This window comes from Cryptomeria japonica, chromosome 4 (assembly GCF_030272615.1).
Source record: "Cryptomeria japonica chromosome 4, Sugi_1.0, whole genome shotgun sequence".
Taxonomy (NCBI): domain Eukaryota; kingdom Viridiplantae; phylum Streptophyta; class Pinopsida; order Cupressales; family Cupressaceae; genus Cryptomeria; species Cryptomeria japonica.
The window spans coordinates 312,668,661-312,684,397 of NC_081408.1; positions in this window are offsets into that span (position 1 = coordinate 312,668,661).

The following is a 15,737-nucleotide window of genomic DNA, read 5'->3' on the forward strand; positions in this document are numbered from 1 at the left end:
TGTTTTGTGATTGAGAAGTGAGCTCTAGGCACTTGGCCTTTCTGCATGTGCAGACCCCATTTGTATACACTTACTATCTGCAGTAGTATCATCTGATTGTGGGTAAGGTTTCCCACCGTGGTTTTTCCCCTTACAGGGTTTCCACATACAAATATTGGTGTTATGTATTGTGGATGACTTTGTCTTTTTGTTTCATGCATTAATCCTTACCAGTATTGCAATTAACTATTAAAATTGTCTACCGACATATTAGACTAGTTTACCGGTATTAAGCATTAAGTTGGTTAAGTTGTTTTTGGTTTGAATTTGTTAGACAATTGATTCACCCCCCCTCTCAGTTGTCTTCAGGACCTAACACAAGCCACTAGAGTGGGCACCACATATACCTTCATGAATGTCTTGTAACACAATCTGAGCTTCGTCACTCTTTAAACATATAAGAAGAGTGCCATCTAGACCTCAATGATAAAGGGTATCGGCTAAAATGACATAGCAAGAAGATTGGCGGATGAAAGTACGACATTGATTCTTGGATAGGTCAGGGGGAAGGGTATTATTGTGTAAGTATGTAAAAATGGCACCGTACCAAGGGGAATCGGTACCAACAACACATATCATCTTGGCTGGAGTGATCTCATATGAAGGGACCAAAATGTTGTCCACCAAGAACTCGTAGTGGGTTTCATTATGCGGTAGATCAATCAATGAAGCGATAGTAGCCATGGCATCTATAGCTTGATTGTTTTCCCTTGGAATCTTCTCAAAGATTATCTCTATGAAGTATTGTTTGAAATCATCTACCATTTTCTTATAAGGCAATAGTTTTTCATCTTTTGTTTGGTAGTCATCATTTGCTTGACGAATTACAAGTTGAGAGTCCCCAAAAACATGAAATTCCTGGATCGTCCACTAAACTGCAATTCATAATCATGTTGTTAATGTCTCATATTCTATTATGTTATTGATGCAAGGAAATGACAATCGGTATGTTTTAGGAATTGAATCCCCTTGAGGTGTGATAAAGAGGATGATAGCTCATGCATCATGCTGCGTGTATGAACCATCAAAGTATAATTTCCAAGGCTTTGTGTGTGTCACCGTCATAATGGAATCATCTAGAAACTCTGAAGTTATAGGAGTATCATCAATCATGGGTGCATCTCCCAATTGATCTGCAATAACTTGTCCTTTAATTGCTTTTCTATCCACATATTCGATGTCGAATTCACTTAGGATCATAACCCATTTAGCTAATCTGCCAGTGAGTGATGTCTTATTAAGAAGATATTTTAGTGGATCTATCCTTGCAATGAGCTTGGTTTTATGAGTTAGCATGTAATATCATAATTTTTGCAAGGCAAAAACCACAACAAGACATGTATGCTCAATCGGTGTGTAGTTAAGCTCATAACCAGCCAAAGTACGACTGATGTAATATACTACTCTTTCTTCACCTTCATTGTCTTGTTGTGCCAAGAGTGCCCCCAGTGTTGTTTGTGTAGCTGATGTATAGTAACAAGGGGTTTTCTTGGAATAGGGGGCATCAAAACTGGTGGATTTAGGAGATAATCTTTGAGTATCCGAAAAGTCTGCTAACATTTATCATCCCACTTGAATTTGATATTTTTATGGAGTAGATGTTGAAAAGGATGACATTTATCTATGAGTTGAGCTATGAATCTTCATATAGACTGGAGTCTTCCCTAGAGACTAAAGCTGATTGATATTATTTGGTGGTGGTATTTCTAATATAGTTGTGACTTTTGCTAGATCAACTTCAATTCCTCTCTTTGAGACAATGTATCCAAGGAATTTTCTGAAGGTTACTCCAAAGACACACTTCTCAGGATTTAATCCTAATTTGTATTTCTCTAACTGATCGAAGACTACTGAAAGGATATCCAAATGTGTTTCTCTTTCTAATGATTTACCTAGGAGATCATCAACGTAATCTTCCATGGTAACATGCATAAGATCATAAAATATGGTAGTCATAGCTCTTTCATATGTGGCACCTGCGTTCTTTAGTCTAAAGGGCATGACATTCCGACAGAAAGTTCCCCTAAGACAAGTAAATGCCATTTTGTGTTGGTCTTCAGGTACTATTTTTATCTAGTTATAGCCCAAAAATTCATCCATCAAAGATAACATTTCATGACCAGCTGTAAGATCCACTATCAAGTCAATATTTGGTGATGGAAAGTCGTCTTTATGACAAGCTTTGTTGATGTCTTTGAAATATGTACATATTCTGATGCTACGATCTAGCTTGCTGACAGGTACTAAGTTAGAAATCCACTCTGGGTAATCAATTGGTCTTATGAATCCAACATCCAACACTTTCTCAAGTTCTACTTTTACTAATAATGCTACCTCTGGATGCATTTTCCTTAATTTTTGTTTCACTGTCTTTTCTCCGGGTGTAACTATCAAATGGTGCATTACTAGATCAGGGTCTAGTCCAAACATATCTATATATGACCTGTAAAGCGGAAAAATTGAACCCTAGTCGTCCTCCCCTCCCCAACTCCGAGGAGAGAGAAGGGAGAGTCCCTAGGGTTGATGGTTTTCACTTGGGAGACTTTACATTCAAAAGAGGGGTTGAAACCCACAAGATCCAATCCCACACAATGCAAGATTGGATGCTAAATGAGTTTCAAGGGTTAAGACAGCAAGGCTACCCTCTTTTGTAAGGAATGTTGATAGAAGAATTAAGCTAGGAATGCATAGAAAGTGAGAAAGATTCACTTATAAACTGAGATAGGGATATAGGATGAAGCTGTGGACCTGGAATTAGCTGTAAAATGTCGATACGGTGCTGTCCTGCAAATTTGAGTAAAAGTTGACGGGACGATGGCGCCCGGCGTGCACACGGTCCTCCGAAAAATCCGCGAAACGAAGGGGGATCTGTTCGTCTCTGCACAAGGATTCCAGATCTTCAATTTCAGCCGCGTACCTACAACCTACACATAGAAAAGCGAAGACGATTGGGGGGTTAGGGATTAGGGGTTTGCCTTTAGGTCAAACCCCAGTTTTGGAATTAACCAAGAAATGAGAAATGTTGTAAATGTAAATGTCTGTAATGTAAAACAAGTACTAATACCTTGTTGTAAGGATGTTTGTATCCTTATATGCGAAGGTATAGATGTTGTTGTTTGTTGTATGTTGTATGTTGTAGCATGTAATGTGTTGTAAGTGATCTCCTCTTCAATGGTTGAATCCTTGTCTTGAATGCAACACTTAGCCTTGAATGGAGACTTAGAATGATCAATTGCTTGAAGGAATGCTTGAATGCTTGAATGCTTGAATGCTTGAATGTTTGAATATCGTTTCCACCTTTTTCCCATCCTCCTCAAATGAGAGAGGAAAAGTAGTTTATATACTTGCCAATTAGGGTTAAAAGACTGATTTTCCCGACCTTAGGCCGACTAGGAAAGATAATTTTCCAATTTGCAAACAAAAAGGCCCTAAGTCCCATAGGAGACCGGGCACAAAATAGGGCCAGGGACCAGGGCGCTGGGTGCCCTGGTCCTGAAGGACCAGAGCACTGGGCGCTCTGGTCCCACCTCCCGGGATAGCAGGGTGCAAGGAGGATCAGGCCAGGGTGCTGGAAAAATGCAGTTTTTGATGTCATGAGCAAGTTTCGGGGTCTCCATTTAGGTTCAGTGTTGCGTCGCCATCGTGAAGACCCAAATGCGGTCGAAATTGCAAGTGTCACAATTTTAGGACGCTACATTTAGCCCCCACTTTAGCGGGAGTATAAGCATACGCTCATACTTCCGGTAAAGTACAAGGAAACAACATTGAAAAACTTTGACCACATCAAGGAGGCAAGATACACCAAGCCCCCAGTGGACTAAGGATCTTACGAATCCGATTGACAAAGTAAAAGGGAAGATCATGAGGGAGAACCATGACTGTCAGTAGTAAGGTTCCCTCACTATGAGTCATGCAAGAAAGATATCAAAAATTTTCAAGGCAAGGCTAAATTTGCCAAGAAATTTTCAAGTATCTTGAAAAGATATGAACGGGATGTATGCCCCCCTACGTTAAAGCGATCGCACACGCCTCACCGAGGGTGATTGCTTTAAGGTAGTGATACATATAAGAAATGAGAAAGGAGCACGTTATCACAAGGATTTAGCCCCCAAGTGTGAGATAAGCCCAAGGATAATAGACACAAAACACAAAGCACAAGGTGACTTCGCTTTCCTCGGGGTCAGTATGATGTATGATTATTCATGTATATCATATGTATGTATGCATAATTGTTCTTCATTCCCCAATCAAGGAAGGTCACCTAGAAGAAGGGAACACATGTGTCTTTTGAGTCAACATGAGAGAGATCGAGAGATCTCAATGCTTTGCATCGTCCTCAAGTAGACAACACTAAGGACAACAAATAGAAGAATGAGAATAACACATAGAGGAAGTAACAAAAGAGAGGGGGAGAGAATCTGCTATGCTAATGAAACTAGTCTAGCATGTCATCTACCCCCCGATCTTGCTGATCAATGTTTCGGGAAGGTAGGGAACATGCTAGAGGAGGAACATCCAACACAGCAGATGGAGCTATCACAAGATCCAAACAAGGGCTATGTTCATATCCCAAGCCACGGTGTTCTTGTCTAGGAGCTAGGATAAGTGCTTTAGAAAATTCATTAGATAAATGGTTATCAATATCAACAAGTTCATATTCACTATCAGAATGAACAGGAGTAATATTTTCATCATGAATAACATTTTCATCTATATCATCATCAAGATTTATAAAAATAGGATCTTTAACTCGCACAGGATCAAGACCATCATGCATCTTATGTTTAGGAGATTTCGGCTCAATCGTCGGCTGAGGAGAAAATGGAATAATGCTTGTTGAAGGTGTTTTTGGGGATTGCAAAGTTTGAGCTCTAAGACGACGCTTTCACCGGCGTTCACGTGCCGAACGATTTCGTCTAGTCTTAGTAGGAAGTTAAGAAGATTGAGGAGGAGGAATGTTCTCATCCTTATCACTTGGGTGTTTAGGTTGTGGTCTCTTGGGCTGGATAATAGGAGAAGAGGAAGGTCTCTTCTCTCCATAAGAGGAAGGAGGAGGAACTGCTCCATATAAGGGAGAAATATTTGGTTTAGGAAGGAGACCAAGTCCATCATGACGAGGAGGTATAGGTCTACTCTTAGGAGGTTTATTAGATATAGGCATAGTCACATCCATAGGGATGGGTTGGGAATCTTCTTGAGGAAAGACATTAGTTTTATCTTTCAAAGGAAGAACTTCCTTCTCAAGAATGATAGGAATGTCAAGTTTGGGTGTTCTAGGTTCACTTAGAGATAGGATCATATCTGTTTTCCACTTTTGATAAAATTTGAAAAGATGATCACTTCGCGGAGGAAGAGATTGGAATTGTTTAGGCCAAAAGTAATCAATAGGAACGCTAGAGGTTCTTTCAGCTGGTTTAAAGAGACTATGATTGATAGTAACAACTTCACCATTATGGGGAAATTTCAGACACTTGTGAATAGGAGAAGCAATAGCTTTCATGGAAGATAGCCAAGGATAGCCTAGCTTCACACGAAATTGTTCGGATGATGGAATAATAGCAAAGTCTACATCAAGGGATTTGTTATGGACCTCAATAGGTAATGTAATTGAACCAATTGCAGGAGAAGAAAATGCATCAAATATTTTCACAATCACATCTGTTTTGTCATAGATCACTTGATTCAATTGCAAAGTAAAAAGAAATTCTTCAGTAATGACATTAACCATACAAGAAGGATCAATAAGCACTCCACAGCAAGGTGTGTTCTTGACTTTTGCAACTATATATAAAGGACCATCAGGTGCCCTGATAGTTTCACTGGAATCAAATGTGATGGAAGGTTCTTTAGGGATTTTCTGTTGCTCCACAAAATTAATCACATTCGGAGTCATAGACACAAGATCATTAGGTGAGACAGAGGAATCAGTAGCATCAATCGCATTAGAGGTATGAGAAGGCAATGGATCAGTAAAAATCTGAAGATTTTGGTTAGGAGGAGCTACAGATGTGTTGCCTTTATCATTCACACCAGAAACAGAGATAGTATTATTATCAATCAAATCTTGAATTTTCCCCTTTAAAGCAAAACATTTTTCAGTATCATGCCCAGGTTGACGATGAAATTGACAAAAAGATTTGTTATCAAAATAGGGTGAATTAATCTTTGGAGGATCAATTTGCCTTATAGGAGGAAGAGTAAGTACATTTTGTTCCAATAACTTATTCATAATACTATGCAATGATTCATTCAAAGGAGTAAACTTTCTTTCTCTCTTGAAAAACTTAGAAATAGGAGACACACCTGATGCTGCATTCACATTGTTGTTGATGATGTTTTCATTGAATTTAATGGACTCTCTGTTTGGTTTAAACTTCCCAAATGGTTGTTGACTACTATCACCCTTATCACTCAGAGCCATAGGATGTGATTGTTCCATTTGACTCACAGTCAGTTGATAATTGTGAAGAGTTGCGCACAACTGTTGGAAAGAAGTAAACTCAGAAAACAGGAGTTTTTCTCTAATGTCTTTTTGTAAATTAGAAATAAAGATTCTTTGAATATCATTGTCAAGCACTGGAAAAGAAATTTGAGCATACAAATGCTTATATCTACCAATGAAATCAGTCACTTTTTCTTTAACACCTTGTTTACAATGCATTAAATCAATCAAAGTAACTTTAGGACTTATATTGTTTTCAAATTGTTGAATGAAAGCATTTGCAAGTTGTTCAAAAGAAGTAATAGAATAGGAAGGCAACGAGCAATACCATTGTAGGGCTTTGTCTCTTAATGTTCTAGTAAACAGTTTTGCAAGCAACCTTTGGTCATAAGCAAAATCAGTACATATTGTTTGAAAGGTCTTAACATGTGTTAGAGGATCACCCTTACCATTATAAAGCTCCAAATGCGGAATTTCAACATTGTTAGGGGGGATAGCTCGAACAATGTCAAGAGAAAGTGGGCTCGCAACATCAAATGTGGGCACACTAAACTTAGATTGATTCATAGCGGCAATTTGTTGCTGTAAAGAAGAGACAGTTTGTGCAAGATTGTTAATGGTCGCTTCAGTCGAAGAGTTCATATTAGACATGTTAGATTGTGATAGAGGTGTTATGTTATTGAAAGAAGGTAGAGAGTAAGGTGGTGGGACACTATGATAGTTAGTCATAGGAGATGATTGGAAAGGAGGAACACTACAAGGAGGAATGAAATGGTTAAATGAATTACCCCCTTGCGTCATGTTCATTTGTGGTGATATAATAGGAACACTCATTGAAGGAATGAATGAAGAAGTTGGATTGAATGAAGGAAGAGGGTTAATTGAAGAAGAGGGATTGCCCCCATGACTGGTGATCATAGGTGGAATGTCTTGTATTGAAGTAGTCATTATGTTTGATGTAAAAGTAGGTATACTAGCAATAGGAGTCGTCAAAGGAATAGAATGATTGTCTTGAGTAGGAGGTTGTGTATAACCTAAGGTTTCAACACAACTTTTCATAGGCATCACATTTGAATCCACAATGTGTGCAATACCATGCAAAATATCAATTCCATTCTTATCACTTTGAAGCATACGTTTTAGACCCTCAATTAAAGGAAGAGCTTGACTATTAGGGTATTCTTGAGACATCCACTGTCGAAAATCGTCAAATTGGTTATCCAATTTTGAAAGTTGTTCTACAGAAACCTCATGGAGAGCTTCTTCATCATTAAGAGGATTAGAGGAATTACCCATGTCCTCGTTAAAAAGACCATTCAAATTAGGTTCCATCTCCTCAGTAATTAAACCTTGGAAGGACTTAATTCTAAGGCTTCGTCTAACGGGAATAGTGCAAGTAGGGCTTATTGTTGTAAAACTCATGCACTAGAGAGAGAGAAGATTTTGAATTTTAGAGGTAGCAAATTTCAGAAAAACCAGCCAATCTTCTAGATTTAAGCTGTTAAATGCAATCAGGACAATCTCCCGAAATTTCGGAAAAAATGTCCGGGACCGTGGCGCTCGGAGTGCACAGGGTCCTCGCAACTTTTTTCGAAATTTGCAAGGATGAAAGTTATGATGATTTTACAGTTAACCTGAAAAAATTGAGTGATTTTACGATCTGTAGATAGGCCAAATTAAAGTTGCAATTTCAAAATTGAACCCTACCAAGATTGTCGAAAAATGCAAAATTTGAATTTTGAAAAAGAGAGGGAAACTGAAATTTTGAATTTTATGATTTTAGAGGGAATAAAAAAAGCAATGTAAGTTTTGAAATTTGAAAGTTGACTCAATTTCACGCAAAATTCAATTTTGAAAGCGGAAATCAAAGTTGTTGTAATTAAGCACTTAATTTCAAAAGTCACAAATTGCAAAAATTTGAATGAATCACTGAAATTTCGAATGAATGATAACACACTTTTCAGATTTAGGACTGTAAGAAACACAATTTTGACACAAATTTCAATTTCAACAATTTTTGAATGATTAGAAGCCTCAATCCAAGCAATCGCTAGACCAACTTTGACTGTAATTTTGAAGGTGTTAAAATTGATAAAATCAGCCAAAATTCTGGATTTTAGCAGGAAAATACAGTAAGATCTCGCTCCCGAAATTTCGGAAAAAATGTCAGGGACGATGGTGCTCGGAGTGCACACGGTCCTCGCAACTTTTTTCCAAATTTTTAGGGATGAAAGATATTGTGATTTTATTGCGGAATCCAAAGTTACAGCCGATTTGGAGATGTTTTGATCAATGAAATTGTCGGACAAAGGTTGAATCAAGAGGGTTTCAAAAATTAGGGTTTTGACACTTAACCACTTAATTTTCAAAATTAAAGAACAAATATGAATTGATAATTTGTAATAGAAGGGCAGATCTGAAACAAGCATCAACAATTAAACATTTCACAAGTTTAATTACTTAAAAAGAAAATTTAGGGTTTTTATGCAATCAACCTCTAAAATTTGCAAAAGATCAAACATGGAAATGTAATCAAGGAATCCAATTTTCAGATCTAACTATGAATAATCAGAAAGGATGTTCACGTCGGGTTCACCAAAATGTAAAGCGGAAAATAATCGAACCCTAGTTGCTCTCCCCTCTTCCAACTCCAAGGAGAGAGAAGGGAGATTCACTAGGGTTGATGGTTTTCACTTGGGAGACTTTACATTCAAAAGAGGGGTTGAAACCCACAAGATCCAATCCCACACAATGCAAGATTGGATTTTAAATGAGTTTCAAGGGTTAAGACAGCAAGGCTACCCTCTTTTGTAAAGAATGTTGATAGAAGAATTAAGCTAGGAATGCATAGAAAGTGAGAAAGATTCGCTTATAAACTGAGATAGGGATATAGGATGAAGCTGCGGACCTGGAATTAGCTGTAAAATGTCGATACGGTGATGTCCTGCAAATTTGAGCAAAAGTTGACGGGACGATGGCGCCCGGCGTGCACACGGTCCTCCGAAAAATCCGTGAAACGAAGGGGGATTTGTTCGTCTCTGCACAAGGATTCCAGATCTTCAATTTCAGCCGCGTACCTACAACCTACACACAGAAAAGCGAAGACGATTGGGGGGTTAGGGATTAGGGGTTTGCCTTTAGGTCAAACCCCAGTTTTGGAATTAACCAAGAAATGAGAAATGCTGTAAATGTAAATGTCTGTAATGTAAAACAAGTACTAATACCTTGTTGTATGGATGTTTGTATCCTTATATGCGAAGGTATAGATGTTGTTGTTTGTTGTATGTTGTATGTTGTAGCATGTAATGTGTTGTAAGTGATCTCCTCTTCAATGGTTGAATCCTTGTCTTGAATGCAACACTTAGCCTTGAATAGAGACTTAGAATGATCAATTGCTTGAAGGAATGCTTGAATGCTTGAATGCTTGAATGTTTGAATATCGTTTCCACCTTTTTCCCATCCTCCTCAAATGAGAGAGGAAAAGTAGTTTATATACTTGCCAATTAGGGTTAAAAGACTGATTTTCCCGACCTTAGGCCGACCAGGAAAGATAATTTTCCAATTTGTAAACAAAAAGGCCCGAAGTCCCATAGGAGACTGGGCCCAAAATAGGGCCAGGGACCAGGGCGCTGGGCGCCATGGTCCTGGGGGACCAGGGCAATGGGCGCCCTGGTCCTGGGGGACCAGGGCGCTGGGCGCTCTAGTCCCACCTCCCGGGACAGCAGGGTGCAAGGAGGATCAGGCCAGGGTGCTGGAAAAATGCAGTTTTTGATGTCATGAGCAAGTTTCAGGGTCTCCATTCAGGTTCAATGTTGCGTCACCATCGTGAAGACCCAAATGCGGTCGAAATTGCAAGTGTCGCAATTTTAGGATGCTACATGACCATGCAAAATTGATTTGTCATTCCATGAAAAAACTTATGAACTTTGGCTTTTCTTTTTCTATCAAGGATTGTGCTAAGAATATGTTATGCAGAGTCTGTTCTGTGTTAATGTTTGTTTTGATAGTTTCCTCCACCAATATGGATTATTTTTCCTCATATGATGTCATTGGGACGATGTCGAGCCTTCCATCTTTGGGCACCTCAGAGAGGTTTTCACCCTCAGATACGCCCTTTATTTTTACTTTTTTAGAGTTAGATAGCGTCGCAGTGTGGTTCTCATCATAAGACCTATGATTTGTTTTTATTTTTATATTTTTGCGACTAGAAGGCCCAACGCCCTCATCGAAGTATGCCACACTATTGAGCTCTATAATGTACCCCACTTTATGGTCCCCAAGCGGAGGATCATCTCGTATAACCAAGTAGTCTATGAAAGAATCATCATTTTGAAATGTGTCTAGTTGCAAAGGTCCTTCATAGTCCCAATCAATGAGTTGTGGGTGAACGAGGGGAAGCCCATCAATATTTTCAAAGTCAGCAGTAGTAAGGGTAAAGACATAATTGTCGTAAGGTATATCAAGGTAATTGTCGAGGTCATCGCTAACACTCTCCTCATTTGTCTTGATCATGAACAAATCCAAATTGACATCATTAGAAGCACATTCAACAATGAGAGTCCTCACTCTTTGTGATTTTGACCTAGAACCTAGAAACGAAGACTGTTTGGGATCCTCAGGAATTTTTCCTTTATTATTCTCTTTTTGTGATATAGACTCTGAAGTAGTTTGACCAACTCTAATTTTTTTATTAAACTCTTCTTCCTCTGTGGGTTCACCTGGTTCTCTGAATGTTTTGGTGAGCTCATAATCACTAGATGATTTGTCTGAAACCCATTCCCATTCATTGGAATTGGTAGAATAACGTTTCTCTTGTTGATCATTAGAGTCTATGATTTACAATGTTTCTTTAGGTTTCTATGTACTTAACCTGAAAGGTATGAAACCAAGTCCTTTGGAGCGTTGATTCTTAAATGTCAATCTTGGTTGCAAAGGTTGAGTGATACCTTCTTTTCTTAAGCCAAGAGGGCTCTTACCACCGTATCCAAATTTTTGCCAGATTTTGAACCCTTTGCCATACTTTTCACATGGTATGTTGACGTGATCTTGTGTATTTTCTTCAGGTTCTTTATAAAGAATTTTATAAAGATCCTCTTCTTCCATCTCACCCCACTTTTTTAATATAGTAGGATCCCATTTTTGTGTAATGATAGATACCTTTTTAGAAGGATGTGGTCGTCCATATTCTTTTGGAGAATCCATTACTTGTCTTAAATACATAGTTTGATTTAGAGTCTACTTGCCCATGCCTTTATCTTGGTATTTCCCTTTAATCTCACCTTGCTTTGATGTTGAAGGTTTTAATGACTCAGGATGAACATATGCGGATGATGGAGTTGCTTCTCTATTGATTGATATTGTTGTTTCCAATTTTGATTGCAGGTTGTTGCAATATATGAACATATTTAGATCACCATTAATGGTAACTTCAACTCCATTGTGTGGGAACTTGATACATTACTGATATGTAGAAGGAACAACTCGCATTTCATGAATCCATGGGCATCCCAAGAGTATATTATATGTGAGCTCTAAATCAAGGATTTGACATACCACATCCTTTGTAACTGGCCCAACTCTAAGAGGTAAAGTGACCATGCCTTTGGATGAGCGCTCTTCATCATCATATGCTTCTATGGTGATCGCATGTGTAGAATTCATAACCTTTTCAGAATATACCAAATATTTAATAGTGTTCAATGTACAAATATTCAGACCTGCTCCTTTATCTATCAAGACTCATTTTATTCGGTTTTTATAGAGAAAGGCTTCAATATGTAGAGGTGCATTATGAGGTTGGGTTACAGATGCATCATCGGCTTCTGTGAATGTGAAGGTATGCAGAATGGAAATGTATCCCACCATGGCTTGAAACTGGTCCACGTTCAAATCACTGGATACAAAAGCCTCTCTCAAAGTTTTATCAAGGATGGCCTTATGTGCAGGGGATATGCATAAAATCTCAAGAATAGAAATGAGGGCGAGTGTCTTCCCTAACTGATCTACAAGGTCATACTCATTTTTGGTGGATGAAGAGACTGTGGGCTTGGATGAAATGCCTTGCAAGTTGACTTTACCTTGATGGGTTGTGACATTACATTCGAAGGTTTCGTCTTTAGAAGATGTGGAAGATGGTCCAATGCATTTTAAGACAACCTTACTCCTTTGGGTAGAACCTTTGGGAGTTTTGTCCTTGATAATGATAGTATAATCATGATTGACCATTGAAATGTGACTAATAGTGGAATCATATGTTGGCCATTCAGTGGAATTGATTATGTGTTGCATTGATGTTTTATCATTGATGTCAACACTAGCTGTTTGGATACTTTACCAGCACCCTTCTGGTCCTGGTAGGTTGAGTAGTTTTTGGTTAACTTGAATCCAACATGATTTGGTTGACTCCGGTATAATCTAGTGATGGAATTGGCTTGTTCATGATACTCATACTCTTATTTGGTCAGTTGATTTTACTCTAGTGATTGGATGCTATTCTCCTTACTCAGAAAATTGGTTTCTAGTTCTGGCGAGGGTTTCACCGACAGAGCTTTTGTGGAGATATTTGATGCATTGCATAATTGGTGTTGGTGTAGCTTCTGATTGAGTTTCAAGATGTTGTTGGATATCATATTCAAGACTTGGCATTTGGAGATCATTGCTGAAGCATCTGGACCTATACTTGGTCTTGGTTGATCTAGGTTATGGACTCGCATTGATGTAACATGTGGATAGGACCTATTGTTGTATTTCTGGGATATCTTATGTGTGGATATTATTTTTTTTGGTCTAAGGCTGACATGGTTTGTAATTATGTAATTGGTTTATTGTCTGGTAGCCAACCTAATTTTTTATGGTCGAGGGTTTGTATAAATAAGATGTAAGATCACATTGTAGATCATCATGGTTATTGTAAGAGGTCATGGTCAAGGAATGTAATGTGCGGATAATGTAATATGATTCAGGCAGAGGAGTTGGTCGATATTTGGAGATCAAATTGGGTTTGTAAGAGGATTTAGTCCTCCGGTATTGAGCTTAACTGGAACTGTACTCAGGCATAGGAGACGCTTTTGCAACTCAACACTTCTCTGGATTGTAGTCTGGATTTGTACGTAGTCAGTGAGACTCCTTTTGTGATGAGCAGTGTGCTCTAGGCTATTGGCCTTCCTGCAAGTGTAGGCCCCTTCATTGTAAATTCACATACTTACTGCATAAGTATTATCTGACTGTGGGTAGGCTTCCCACCATGGTTTTTCCCTTTACCAGGTTTTCCACGTACAAATCTTGGTGTTGTATGGATGACTTTTATTCTGTGATTATTGTTTATGATTAATTGGATTAACTACTATTCCTGTATTATTATTTTGGGTTTCAATATTATTGTTTTAAATTACTAACACTTCCAGTAATTTGTGATAACCAATTCACCCCCCGCTCTCAGTTGTCTTCCGGTTATCTAAACTGTCTAACATCATAATCATAGGGCGTCTTGGTATAATTAACTTGATTATCTATAGTTTTGTATTTTCCATTGTCATGTTTAGGAAATGGCTCCTTAAACATCGCATGCTCTTCATTGGAGGTATGACCATCAACCTCTATGTCACCTCTGTCAATGAGATCATGTATGATATTCTTCAATTTGTGACAATTGCTAGTTAAATGCCCTTTACTCTTGTGATATTCACAATATTCATCATCATTCCACCAATTTGGTTTTACCTTTGGCTCATATGGTGGATTATCTCGTAGTGTTATGAGCTCATTTGCAACCAATTTCTTGAATGTTGTTTTAATCGGTTCTCCCAACAAAGTGTATTTTCTTCGAGGTTTTGATTGCCTTTTATTGCTCACCTGATCATTCGTATTGGATGATCTTGCATCGGGGAAAGTTATCTTAGGTTTCACAACAATTGCATCTATTACCCCATCATTGACTATGTTCTTATTCTTGTTCCAAAAGCGGGGTTTTTCTTTCCCATTTGATTCCTCTTTGTTCTCTTTGAATATCTTAATGACACCTTGTTCAATAAGGAATTTCTCTATCACCATTCCTTTCTCAATGACCTCCTTGAAGGTAGACAAACAATATTTTCTTAGCTCATATCCAGTATCCTTGTTGACGTTTTGTGTGAATATGTTTACCATTTCTTTTTGTGGTATATCAAAAGAGCATCGACTAGCAAGACCTCTCCATCGTTGAAAGAATGAAGAGAAGGATTCCTCATTTTTCTTCCTAGTATTTCACAAGGTAACCACTGACACATCTGTTTCAATGTGGTATGATAAATATTGTATGAAAGCCTCGGCTAGATCACTCCATGACTTAATTCCTAGTGGAAGTTGGGAGAACCATTCCATTGCTTGTTCACCTAAGCTTTGTGGAAACAATCTCATCAAATATATTTCTTCTCTTGCTACCTCAATGCAAGCTATGAAAAATTGTCTTATGTGTGCCTTAGGATCCCCTTTGCCTTTGTACTTATCAAACTTTGGTGTCACAAAATATGGAGGGAATGGAGGCATTGGAATGCTTCTATTAAATGGGTAAGGATGTATGTCTTTCATTGTGTATTGTTGCTTTGGTGTATTCATGTCCATTTACTTTTGTAAGTCCTTTATCTGTTGTTGCAAGTTATTCTTGTGTGGTGTCTTTTCTCTTTGAGCTAGTCCCATGCTTGAGCCACTGGGTGGAGGAGAAATATAATGCATATATGGATGGTATTGATCATAAATGTGTTCATATGAAGGAGGGACATAGTTATAGATTGCATATGGACCACTTGGTATGGTGTTGTAGTGAGGAGCACTAGGTCTAGGTCGATACATGTCATGAGAACAAGGATAGGAGGTATCATAAGAGTAATCTTGAGTATTGCCCCCAAATCTAACGCAGGGTCTCCTCGTGTTGTGATTTTAAATATTTGCTTGAGTGTAATTATATGCATTGGTATTATCTTGGGTATCATCATGGTCATGATTGGTGGTAGTTCTTCTCCATGGGAAAGGACGACTGCGGGATTGTTCATGAGAGGTTCTATCATAACTGGGATGAGAATGAGTGTATGTATTTGGAATCTAAGGTTTTTTAAATAGGGAGAAAGGTGACTCAAGCACAAGATGTTCTTTCTTACCACCATTATTAGGCCTCCTTTGTGTTGTATTAACTTTATTTTTTGGTTTGTATCATCCTCCAAAATTTGTGACATATCAAAATCAATAGGTAATCTTGTTCCACTTTGTGCTATAACTTGTAGGA